Here is a 13,278-nt window from a genome sequence, read left to right as displayed (position 1 = left end):
CTTGGATGTCTAACTTTTCCATCCATGCTCAGGCTGCGGCTCCTCATATCTAAAGGTGAAATGTAATATCACCCTTAAAATATGGCCCTACTCAGCAAAATGAGGTCTGTCAGCACCCACCTAGTGGACAGCGCCACATCCCTAACAAGCCCTGGAGATGGGCTTGTAAGCTAAGCCCTTGCAGCGATAGCTCTGCGCCCTCCAAGCTATCCCTGTAAGGCCAGTATGCCTTGTTAAATCCAGAAAGCTGCTTCCTAAAACAACGGAACAACTTTCCAGCTTTCAAAAGCTTTCCTTATCTCACTCCAGGCATCAGAACCACATTGTAAGGGGCTGGACAAGAATTGTTATACCTGTTCCACAGATAAGAAATCAACCAGTCTGAGGTATTTAGCGACTTGGCTTAGACTATCTGTTGCTTAAGTAGTGGAAGCAACCTAGAATGCAGGTTATTTGTTTCTCAATCCAGTGCTCATTCCAGAAAGTGTGGATATTTGTTTTTAAACATTCAACTTTCATAATGGCTGGCGCTTTGCTTCTGGAGAATTCATTAACCAAGGTATCACAGTCACAGTTCAGTGCACATTCACATACTTGAAAGCCACTCACACAGGCAGATGTTCCCCACACTCTAAAAATCTAAAGGGTGGCTAAAACAGCCATTCCGATGAACATAATTGACAATTAATTCGCGGTTCTGGTTTCCACTCACCCTCTGTCTGGATTCAGTTAGCTGCCTCCGATCAGTGAGTCCTCTTTGCTCCAACCCAACAGAAACACTCACACTGGACTAATGCTCTCAGGAGAATTATTTCATGCAACTAGCATCATAATCATAACAAAACAAATTCAGTGGTTCTCCACTGCCTACCAGTCTCTACCTAACTAAGCAAACAAACTTTGACCTGCCTTTACCTTGCTAAGTTTCTTCATCTGCAATCTGAAGGAGTGGGTTCAACAGAATCTTGTCCACTTCCAGTGCATGACTCTAACACCACCCCAACCAAACCCAAATCCTGCATTTGGGGGACATTATGAGACAACAGAGTCCAATGGGGCCTGGTTTTTACACCCGAATCTACCGCTTACCAGCGATGTGCCCTTAGGCAGGTTATTGGATGGGTCTGTGCCTCAATTTGCTCATCTCTAAAATGAAGTTAATAATAAGACCTACTTTGTGGGGTTTTATAGGAATTAGATGAAATAACACATGTGAAATGCTAAGAGCATCATAAAACCTCTCTATATTAGCAATTATTATAATCTGAAATGATGTTTCCTGAATGATCTCCCAAACTTAAGTTTCCATTTGTGAACCCTTCATTCCAAGTAAGTCTATGTCCCTGAACACAAATAGGTCATTCCTATTTCTGTGCTTTTATTGCCACCCATCCTTGTTCTATGTTGCCACCCATCTGTCCCTGAAATACCTGTGCTTTCCTTGTGTGTGAATCTAAATCCTACCCATTCTTAAAGGTCAGGCTTAAAACTGGTCACCTCCATGAAGCCTCCTCCTCACAAAGCTCTTTTCTCATTTCTAAACCTCTATAACATTTATAGGTAGTCTAGATCTAGACCACTATATTGGCATTATACAACGCCTGGGGTTATCTTATGCCAGTAGGTGAAACTGCAGGCTCTTTGGCCACAACAATAATTTCTGCTCTTCCTCTGGGTCTAGCATGGTGCCTGGTTTATAGCCCTTCAGATATTTGTTGACTGAACAAATAAATGCGTAGTACTATGCCCAAACAAATACACAAGTTTTCTTTGAGTTGAAGCTGCTCAGCTATTAATTTGCTGTACTTTGAAACCAAGTCAAGATAACAGAACGATGAACATCAGTAGGGCAGGGACAACCACTGCCAGTTAATTCCTGATAATCAATAAAAGATACTGATATATGGCCAACCTGAAGAATAAAATGTCAATTTTAGTATATGTGCTGCCGAAGCGAGCACAAGAATAAAATGTCAAAAGGAAATTGTGACCTAAACTACAAGGTTCCTTGTAAGACCAAGCTCACAAGTCTGCACTTCCAGAAAGGGAAAGAGTTGAGGTTTCTCCCAGCTGAATTCACTCATTCAACAACTGTTTATTAAGTGACTATGCTGCATAGCCACTGTCTTAGTTGTTAGGGTTATAGCAACTATATGGACAAAATATCTGCTCATACTCCATAATTTAAGGAGGAAGACTAGTTGTAATGCCACATTTTAGTTCCAAAGTGAAATCCACAGAGCAACAACATTTTGCACCAATTCCTTGCTATGCCTTCAAGCAAAGAAAAAAGAAAAAATGTAAAGTACCATTCTCAACTGACGAAACAGAGGCAGTGTTAAAAGTGTTCTGTCACTCCCAATGAGGCGACCCTCAGTCTAGAATCTAATGGGGAAGTTCATAGCACAACATTCGGCATCCTAAGTCACTTAAACTCTAATTTCCTAACACCCTAGCTGAGCTCTGTCCCTATCATTTAAATATCAAACTTCGCAAATAGCAAATATGGCACTTGATGCCAAAAACAAACCACCAACCCAAACCCCCAAAAAACAACCAAACAAACCAAACAAAACACAAAACAAAACAAAACTCAGAGGTGGGGAAAGAGGCAGGGCTGGTAGTTGGTAGTTAAGAAGTTCTCCTACAGCAAAATCTGAGGCTCTTTTCTCCTTCCGAGCAGAAACCTCTTGTATCCTCTAGCCTTATTTTTTTTTTTTTTTTTTTTTTTTTTTGTTCCAGCAGGATACTGAAAATAGCTTTGCATTTAACATTTAGAAATGTTTTGATCCCACATTCTTTCAGCTCTGCTGTCTCCTGCAAACTCATTTCATTCCCTAAGGGCACTTATAAGTATATTTCATAAGCAACAAACCATAGTCACCATTTTTATACTTAAGAGTTAAAAAGAAAAACGATTTACATAATTACATGGAAGATAAGTTGGTCAAGAAATCTTATCTGGACCAAAAGTTCTAGGAAAAAATTTCTTTCAATTCATCAAAAAAGATAGATCAAAATCAAGGTTCATGTTGAATACGTAAATGTTGAACACTATGCATAGGAACTTCTTGAGTTCCTCATTTTTGTGTGATCTACTTCGTCAAAAAGAAATTTGAGGTAGCCATCTGAAGGTAGGCTTGAATAATAATAATTACACACACACACACACACACACACACACACACATATTTTCCTGTCACAGTGAGAAAACAAGATTTCATAGCCAACAAGGACCTAAGAAATCAAAGTTCAATGAGGGTGAGCACAGGGTAAGAGAGAAACCAAGATGGTGGCACAGGTAAACACCTGAGCTGCTGCCTCACACAACTTTAAAACTCCAACTAAAAGACAAAACAGACATCATCCAGAACTACAGGAAGTCTGGATGAGTGGAAATTCTACAATTAGAAGAAAAGAGAAAAGCACACTGAGATTTAGAGGAGCTGTGGAAGTAAGAGGTATAGAGGCGCGCACAGAGAGGGCTGGCAACTGAGTACCCAGCTGGCTTTTTCAATCAGCAGGGAGACACAAGCTTCTGACTGCTCTGAACTCCAGTTCTGGGTGAGACTCTGGGGACCCGGACTCATACAGGGAGAAACTGGACTGCACTCGAGGGCAGCTTTCTCTCAGAGGTGCTTGCAGCTATTACCAAGGGACACTGAAAACTGGGGGCCTCTTAGGGCAGGGCTGAGACTCTGTGCACAGAGGCTTTTGCATATGAATGGCCTGGTCCTTTGACCTAATGAACTGCAGCTGAATCAGTGAGACCCAGAACATCCAAAAGAACACCCAAGGCCCTGCCCCGCAGCAACTTGCATTGCTTTACAGCGGGCCTCATCTGGGCACCTCCAAAACCCAAACAAAAAAAAGGAATCTGCAGATATCTCCATAGCTCCTGCTAGGTAGCCTCAGGCAGAGGCTAAATTAGCACTTCCTTGGAGATCCAAGAGCCATTGTACCCAGGGGGCAGAGTAGGACCATCCAGATTACAACTCCTCAGATCCATAAGGGACACACTCAGGGGGCAGACTCAGTGAGCACCAAAGCCCCACTGTAGCAAGTCTTGCCTGATAAGGGTGTCTCCAGCACAGAAGTTCTCTCATCATAGACACAGCTGATCCTCACAGCCTATTGGCCTGGAGGTCAATTCCTCCCTGTGATACTAACAACAACAATTAACTACAAGTCTGTGCATACAGCCCACAAAGAGTGCACCAAGAGTGTCCACCTCAGGTAACTGGGGAGGCTGAGCCACTGCGCACTAAAGGATACCTAGCACACAAAGCCATTCTATCAACTCAGGGAAGCAGCCAAAATGCAGACAGAGAAAGAAGTCACAAATAAAAGAAATGGAGGAAAGCAAACTTATGGATATAGAGTTCAAAACCATGGTTATAAGGTTTTTCAAGAATTTTCTAGAAAAGGCCGATAAATTTAGTGAGACCCTTGAGGATATGAAAAAGGACCAACTAGAAATTAAGCATACACTGACTGAAATAAAAAATAATATACAGAGATCCAACAGCAGACTAGAGGATCACAAGAATCAAATCAAAGATTTGAAATACAAAAAAGCAAAAAATACCCAACCGGAAAAGCAAAAAGAAAAAGGAATCCAAAAATATGAAGATAGTGTAAGGAGCCTCTGGGACAACTTCAAGCGTACCAACATCAGAATTATGGGGGTGCCAGAAGAGATAGCAAGATACTAAAAACCTATTTGAAGAAATAATGACTGAAAACTTCCCTCACCGAATGAAAGAAATAGACTTACAAGTCCAAGAAGCACACAGAACCCCAAACAAAAGGAATCCAAAGAGGACCACCATAATTAAAATGACACACCATAATTAAAATGCCAAGAACAAAAGACAAAGAGAGAATATTAAAAGCAGCAAGGGAAAAAGTTATCTACAAGGGAGCACCCATATGATTGTCAGCTGATTTCTCAACAGAAACTATGCAGGCCAGATGGGAGTGGCAAGAAATATTCAAAGTGATGAATAGCAAGAACCTACAACCAAGATTACTCTACCCAGTAAAGCTTTCATTTAGAATTGAAGGTCAGATAAAGAGCTTCACAGATAAGAAAAAGCTAAAGGAGTTCATCACCGCCAAATCAGTATTATATGAAATGCTGAAAGGTATTCTTTAAGAAGAGGAAGAAGAAGAAAAAAATAAAGATAAGAATCATGAACAACAAATACATAGCTATCAACAAGTGAATCTAAAAGTTAAGTGAATTAAAAATCTGAGGAACAGGATAAACTGGTGAATCAGGGGCATAGAATGGGAATGGATTGCTAATTCTCAGGGGGAAAAGGGTGTCTGTGTGGGGGGCACAGAAAGAAACTGAATAAAAATCATACACCTATGGATGAAGACAGTGGGGGGGAGGGGTAAGGGCAGAGGGTAGGGTGGGAACCGGGTGAAGATGAGCTATGGAGAAGAGGGGGAGAAAGAGGAACAATTGTAATAATCTGAACAATAAAGATTTTAAAACAAACAAACAAAAAACCCCATAAAGTTCAATGAGGACAAGTTACTCAAAGTAACTCAGTAAGCCAATGACTTGGCCAAGACTGGAGCCTGGGCCTTTTCCAACTCCTAGTTAGGGCTTTTCATACTGCTGTCTCATTTATTACACATGAAACAAAATTTTAAAGGCACAAAGGTAAAAATCTCTTTTATAAAATTTTCTGACAGACTGAAGAAATAGTAGATGTGACAAAGGAAAATGGGTCTCATTAATACTAAAAGTAAATGACCTATAATGCTAGGTAGATGAGAGGTCTAGCTTCAGAAGGCTTAATTAGTTCTGGTAACGCTTTAGTACTAAACAGTATGGTTTCAGCTACAGGCAGCACTAAATGGCTTTTGTGGACTTGCCTGGGAACTAAACCACCATTTAGTTCATTTTTTTTTTCTATAGAAAAACTTATACTGAATTTCCATTAACTGCCTTATAAATGAACTGTTGGAACAAAACCTGTTTTTAAGATGGTTGTGCATGTGAAACAATTCTGAGATCTGAAGCTCTACACTAAACAGACTTAAAACAGTAATAGTTGGTGATTTATGCTAAGGGTACATTTATGAGAAAGCCATTCAAACCCTTAATTTACTTACATGTAATATGTTTTAGTAAAAATCTTCTGAGCAGAGTACAGTAAACTGCTGTTTATACAATATATGTAACCAAGGGCAAATGCTCTAATTCTGTATGCAAGTGTTTTTATAGGACCTTCAGGCACTAGGCTCCTTCTGGGAATGGCAGCAGGGTAGGAGTAGGAGGGGTGGGGGTGAGGGGAGAAACAGGATCAGACGGAAACAGGATCAGACAGAAGGACTGGACACAGGGTAGTCAACCACATGCCGCTGGCAACAGGGCTGTTCTTGGAAGGCAAAGTTGGCCATATCGTGCGGGGAAAATTGAAGGATGTAGAGGGTAAAGCAAAAAATTGATTAGTACATGTTTAGACCATTATCTGAATGGTCTAAATAGGTGGGACAAAGAGCTTCCTTCTGCTTAGACAGGAGAGATGTTAGTGAGCAAGATGTCAAGGCATTTTCCTCCTTAAAAATAGACGATTTCTAGACTATGTCACAACAGATTCCATGGCAGATTCAGGTCAACTTCCCATACATCCTACCTTGGAGCCCTCAAGGAGGATAACAGAGATAGTGTGAGGGAAGAGCTTGTCTTTCCACGCTTCCAAATCCGAGATTAATTATATCCAGTATAGCTTGTGTTTATCTTTTTTTACTAATTGAAAAAAGTAGTATCTAACTTCCCTGTGCAGTATATATTTTAACATTATATAACATATTTTTATGTAACAGGTTCTTGACATAAAATAATATTTCCCTTACTATATAAATGTATTTGGGGAACTGGCATTAAACACACACACACACACACACACACACACACACACACACACAGCCCAAGGCTGCAAATGTCTGTCTTTAGGGTAAGGAGCTGGGGAGAGGAAGAGGAAGGTGAGAGACTTTGAAAAAGGTCTCTGCCCCAGTGAGATCTGCAGATGGCTATGATAGGGACTAGGGGGCGAGGGGCTGGTGATAATGAGTTCTGTTCAGCGGTTCATCTCACACAAGAAGCTGCCTGGGGAGGGGCTGGCTGAGCCACACAAGGCCTGTGGAAGAGCAATGGTGCAGAAGGGCAGGAATAAACGAGAGAGACAGAAATGCACAACAGGATATGAGTGAGAATAATGCTCAGGAGCCCTTGTAACTGCTATTAGGGTAGTAGCCAAACATGCACCCTTTGCGTCCCACTGCCAAGGACTTCAGTCCTGCTTAAAAGGAGGTGCATACCCCATTTGTCAACAATAAGATTGGTCACCAATAATTGTGGGCCTAGTAGGTTCCTGGCATGGTGCTGAGAGCCTCGGGTACAGGATCTAATTCAGTGGTTCCTCCCAGGAGACATCTGCTGCAGTTAGAGAGCAGACTCTGGAGTCCCCACGTAAAAATCCTGCCCCACCCCACCCCAGCTGAGTGACCTTGAGCGGTTTACAAAATCACCACACTGTGGATAAGTGAGGATAATCATCGCACCTACCTCATGGGGTTGTTATGAAGATTAAGCAAGTTAATAAACATAAGATGACAGTGTTCAATAAATGTTACTGCTATTACCATCATTATTATTATTCTTATTTTGCAGATGAGATAAATCAGATTCAAAGATACTAATTTACCTAGGTCACACATTTCAAATTAGTGGTTAGCAGCTAGAGGCAGTTAGCTCCATAAGATTTCTCTTGCCTTTTGAAAACATGTAAATGTTTTACTCAGTTTATGTACAAAATCCAATGGGTAGAGTATTAACCAGAATATTAAATTAGGCAGACCATCCAACCCCTTCTCTAACCAGGCTGGATAAACAAGAATTTATTCTACTTAAAAGAACAGCATGTACTAACATAAAAATCATTTGCCATCAAATGTCAGCACTCAACATTCCCCCGAAACAAAGATGACTAAAGATTATCCAATTCCATCTCCCCAGAGGTGAAATCCCTAACTCAAACCCTCCTTCCATGTAGGCTATTTATTTATTCATGACCATGTCCATGTGTGCCCCTGTTGCATTTCTCATCTCATGCCCCCACCTCGCCACTGGTATAGTCCCCTTCCCTTCAGCTGCTTAGTCCCCAAGTGCTTATCCCATCCCATCTCTTCCCCAGACAGTTCATTGGAATAAGCATATACATTAAGCTCCCTGTGCCTATCATTTTGGAAAACCAAGGTGGACTCCCTGCCAAGTGATATATGCCCAGAGATAGCCCAACACAACATGGAATGCAGCAGTACCTAAGAGAATCAGATAGAACAAGGAGGAAGAAAAACAAAATGAAGTAGTAGCTCCTGGGGCATCAAGCATTTGAGCTGGGTCTTAAAGCAGAGTAGGATTTGGACATGAGAAGGTGGGGGCCTGGGAAGGGCCAAGAGCTGGTCCAGGGAATGGAAAGTCCTTCAGTTTGACCGGACGGTCCTGTGCATACAGCAAAGCCTGGTAGCCAGGTGGGCTGGCTATGGAGAGGCAAGAAGCAACAGCAATGCAGACAGCTTAACATTCATTGAGTGCTTTCTATGTGCCATGAATAGCTTCATGCATTTTTAATGTTTTAACTCATTTAGTCCACACTGCAACTCATTGAGATAGGAATTACAGAGATCCCAGTCTTGTAGATGAGGACACCATGACATAGAGAACAAAGCAACTTGACCACAGTCATAAACCAGGTAAAAAACAACAAACCAGGAATATGAAATCTGGCTCCAAAGCCTGTGTTATTAACCACCCAACCTGTGTCTCAGGACAGCTTAGGGGTGAAAAGGTACAGCACCAGGATGCCAGGAGGATGACAGTGCTTGCAAATAGTTTGCAATCTGTAACTCCAAGGCCACAATGCTGGCTATAGGCTGCTGTGAGTGTGTGCAGGGAACCTGCTGACAGCTGATGCAGGAGCGAGAGATCAGGATTAAAAATGGGACTCTAGGCAAAGGAGATAATGTGAAGGGTGGAGGCCAGGATAGACATCTACCTTGAGGGTATGCAGGAAGAGAACAAAACAATAACAAAAAAGAATCATAACCCAAAGATACAGGAAGAAAGGGATTTCAAGGAGGGAAAGCCAGGCAGGGTAAACGCTGCAAAGGGGCAAAGAACAATTACTTCTGACTAAGAACTGCCCCTGGAATTCAATATTTAAAGTGTTGAGATCTTGCAGAAGAAATATAGAAAAGAGTGGTAGAGCGAGAAGCCAGAGGGCAGGACCTAAGGATGGAGCAGGTGACACGTAGAGAAGGTGAATGTTTGCAGCCTTGTGAGAGGTTGCCAGGCAGGAAGGAGGGCGAGGGATGGAGACTCGGGGACCAAGTATAGACATGTGAAAGCAGGCTTATAACAAATCTGTTTGTCTTCCATCCTTCCTCTCCTAAATCAAGACAAAGGTTTTTCTGGGGTTGGTAAGGAGGCTGAAGAAAAACAGTACAGAAGGATATTCCGGTGAGAGGACTCTGGCAGCGGTGGGAAGGAGTGGCAGCAGGCAATGGGGGAGGGCTTCCTGTGTGCCAGGCATTTTATATGCATCATCTCTCTTGTTCCCTTGAACCTCATTATAGATACATGAGGCAGGCGCTGTCGTTATACCACAGAAAAGGAGCCTGCCTGCAGCCAGGAGAGCTAAGCACTTGTCTAAGGCAACACAGCCTGAACCCGAGTCCTAGTTCCTGCTACCAGACTCCGGCTCCCACTGAAAGTGAGGGTCTAAGAAGAGGGAACAGAGGAGAGATCCACTTGCTTTTTCTGAACTAGGAGAGGAGAAGATGGAGGGAGGGGAGGGAAGAGACAGGACATTATGGGCAGGAAGGAAGAATACGAAGGGAGCTTAAGTCAAGGAGGGAGGGAGGGAGAAAGAGAGGAAGGAAGGGAAGGAGGAAGGGCGGGAGGAAGGGAGAGAGGGACAGCCAGGATGGATGGAGGAAAAAGAAAGAACAGCCAGGGTGGATGGAGTTAGGAGTGCCTGGGTATTATGATAAAGTGGCAATGAGGAGAGAAAGGACTGTGGAAAAGGGCAACATGCCTATTTCTGGGCTCTTAACTGAACCTTAAAGTCAACAGAGGATTTTTTTTAATTTTTTTTTTACTTCCCTGCATGTGTTTATCATGACAGTATCTAAAATCACCTCTAAAACTATAACATTGTGGGGGCAATGTTTCTTTAATACGGACTTTCTTCCACCGCAGTGAAAGTTGATGATGGAATCACAAATAAAAGGAAGCTCATAAAAGGAAGGCAACCATTATGTCAAAGACAAATGAAATATTTAGTTTTTCATATTCTCACAGAATCTGTTAATATAGCCAAGTCTTTCTACACTATTTGTCCATCATTGAGTACACAAATTGGGTAGAGACTGTCAGTGTGGAGGAATAAATCTGAAAGCACGGCCAGTTCCTTTTCCTCCCTGTGATAGGCAAATCTTTTTTGCAAATAATAGACAAACTCCTAAGAAGTCATTATTTATAAATAATTTGAAATGGATTCTTTAAAACACCATCTATCTAAGTTTCTATGAAAACAGGTCTTCAGCTCAGATATTCCAGGAGTTTCAGCAGGTAAAATACCAACCTGAATTCAAATGTATTAAATATTTAGACACACATAGAACTTTATAGCAGAAGAAACTTCTGAGATCACCTCGTTCAAGTGCCTTATTTTTCATTTGAGGCAACTAGAACACAGAAAAGTTCAGCAACTTGCCCCAGCGGCATAGCCATGAAAGCCCACTTCTGGGCTGGAACCATGGTATTTTAACTCTCAGGCTAGCGCTCTTCCACCACACCTGTTGCTTTCTCTTTCGCGTTTAAAATTTTATGGGTTGGAATAACGTACATATTTAGCTGTTTTTAACCTATTAATATTATCATTATTCACTCGCTACATTTACAAACAAAACCAAAATGCCTCTACAGATTCAGCTTCAGATCCTACAGATAATTTCAAAATCATTTTAAAGCCTTTTAAGTATGTTCAACAAATTGCTTTAAAGAACTATCAATAAAATGACTCGGTAACAGCATGGATTGAAAGATTTAATTTTGTGTTTTAAAAATATTTTTGGAATTTCATTGATAAGAACATCAAATTTAATAGCAGTGATTTCTTGCAAGAACAGAGAGCATGAGACTATTTGAAACTGCTCAGGAGAAGCAATGATTATTTTGGGCGCATGATTCAACCATTACTTAAAAACTCCACCAACTCAAATTGACAGAACCTGATATCAATGGGACCAGGAGAATTAAAATAATAGCTGTCATTTAAAAATAGATTAAAGGGATACAGTAGCAGACGTCAGAAGGGCAGATGACAAACAAGTGTTGAGGGGAATGAGATGCATCAGCAGTTTTTATGGATTTTTTTTTTTAAGGAAGACCCTGGAAATGCAGATATAATAGTCAAGAAATGTTTCTTCATAAGTATCCAATCTTATTTCTGGGAGCTGGGCGATAAAACTTGGCTAATGATTCCTTCTTGAGCAGTAACTACATAAGCAGAGGGATCACAAGCACCAAAATGCCAAAACAACGCTAGGTGCCTGAGAAGGACCCTTAGCTCTTGAGGGAGGGAAAAGGGAACAGGGAATGTGGTGTGAGGGGCGTCAGCCTGGTGCCCCCACCGGCCGAGATAAACTTGACAACAGACGCCAAATGCTGGGGTAGCCCTTCCCATATCTGAGCGCCGCCGGCACCTGCGTGCGTCCCGCAGCCAGCTCTCCTGACCCCTGGAGACTCGTGCCCCATAAGGTCGGTATTAATGTCTATTCTATGTCTTCCTCAGAGCAAACGAAAGCTCTTTTGGCTGTCAACACCCCGGCAATCAAGAACGGGAACCTTTTTATCCTCTGACATCTGTCAAAGCTGGTGCTAAAGCCAGGCTCGCTGCGCCCACCGCGGCGCTCCAGGGCTCCACGACCGGCGGCGGGCCCACCCACACCTGGACGCCGGGTGACAGCTCCGCGCCGGGGGGTCACCTGCTCGCATACCCAGAAGGGTCCCTCCCGGGGCTGCCCAGAACCCAGAAGGCTCAGGCTGGACAAAGTTCGCAGGCTAGGGTCGGCCCCATCTCGGACCGGGGATTCCCGGGTGCAGCGCTAGCCCCGGCGATTAGGGCCAAAGGGGCGGGCGGGCTCGGACTCCCTAAGCCCGAAGGAGACGCCCTCCCCGCCCCCACCCAGCCCTGCAGGCTCCCGAAAGGGAAGTGAAGGAGAGGCGGAGGAAGGGCAGAATTGGCATCGCTCGCCCAACGCCCTTGGGGGATGCAGCCGTCCAAGATAGACCCCTCCGGGGTCCACGCAGCTCCGGGGACGCATTCTAGGACTCGCTTTCAGTCGGTCATTGCTCCCAAAAGGCGGAGCTGTCCCTTTAAGGGGCAGCTGGATGCTCCCTCCCTGCGTCAGGTAGCGATGCCCGCGGAGAGGACGTAGGTACTTTCCCGGTCCCTTTAGGGACGCCTGCGGCACCTCTGCCCTTCCCACCCCGCAGCGCCGGCTCCCGCGAGGGATGAGGAGGGCGGACGGGCGCGGCGCCTTTAAGGGGCGCAGCCTCTTCATGGCCCCGGTGGGGGCAGGGAGCGGGCACGGGCCCTTTAAGGCCGGCAGCGGGCACGTCGGGCAAGGTTCCCGGGCGGCCGGGCAGCGACCCGGGCGGTGGCAGGGTCGCTGCGCCTGCCAAGGTGCTAACGGCCCCCGGTGGGGTGCTCGGGGCCATGCAGCTGACCGCGGCCAGCCCGACACTCACCGTGGCTCGCCGGGAGCGCCCGCGCCCGCGCCCCCACTCGGATCCCGCGGCGGCGGCGGCGGTGAGTCCGGCGCGGGTAAACAGGCACCTCCGTCCCTGACCTACTTTCTGCCTTCCCTAAATGTCGCACCACTAACCTACTTTCCGACCAATCCGCTCCCCGCCGGCCCAGGCCCGGCCCCCCGCCCACCAATCGCTGTGCCCAGCCCCCTTTCCACGCCCACCAATGGAGGAGACGAGGAGGCCGGATACCTGCCTCTTCCTGCCAGCCAATCGGAGCGCCCGAAGCAAGCCGGCCTCGGCCCTTGCCCCCGGCCAATCCGCGCACGGCTCGGCACTCCGCTGGCCAGTTGTGTGGCTGCCGGAGAGGCTTCTGGCCAATGGCGAGGCGGCGGGGGCTGGTTTACCTGCCACTTTCCCGCCACCAATCGCTTGGCACA

At 44.7% G+C, this 13,278-nt stretch overlaps 1 protein-coding gene across 9 annotated transcripts in view; it reads right to left on the bottom strand.

The window, feature by feature from the left end:
* The window catches only part of BMAL1 (basic helix-loop-helix ARNT like 1), a 103,306-nt gene extending 90,308 nt beyond the window's left edge, over window positions 1-12,998 (bottom strand). For 6 of the 9 annotated variants that reach the window (XM_084893790.1, XM_084893786.1, XM_084893788.1 and 3 more), the window contains exon 1: window positions 12,839-12,997. The gene's annotated coding sequence lies outside the window, so the exon portion shown is untranslated. Of the gene's footprint in view, window positions 1-12,838 lie in introns of all 9 variants that reach the window. The other 3 variants (XM_084893782.1, XM_084893785.1, XM_084893784.1) reach the window with 1 other exon arrangement.
* Window positions 12,999-13,278: the final 280 nt, after the last annotated feature.

This window comes from Pipistrellus hanaki (assembly GCF_964339955.1).
Source record: "Pipistrellus hanaki genome assembly, chromosome: 9".
NCBI classification, from domain to species: Eukaryota; Metazoa; Chordata; class Mammalia; order Chiroptera; family Vespertilionidae; genus Pipistrellus; species Pipistrellus hanaki.
The sequence above is the reverse complement of the archived record's forward strand: the minus strand, read 5'-3'. Positions and strand labels throughout refer to the sequence as shown.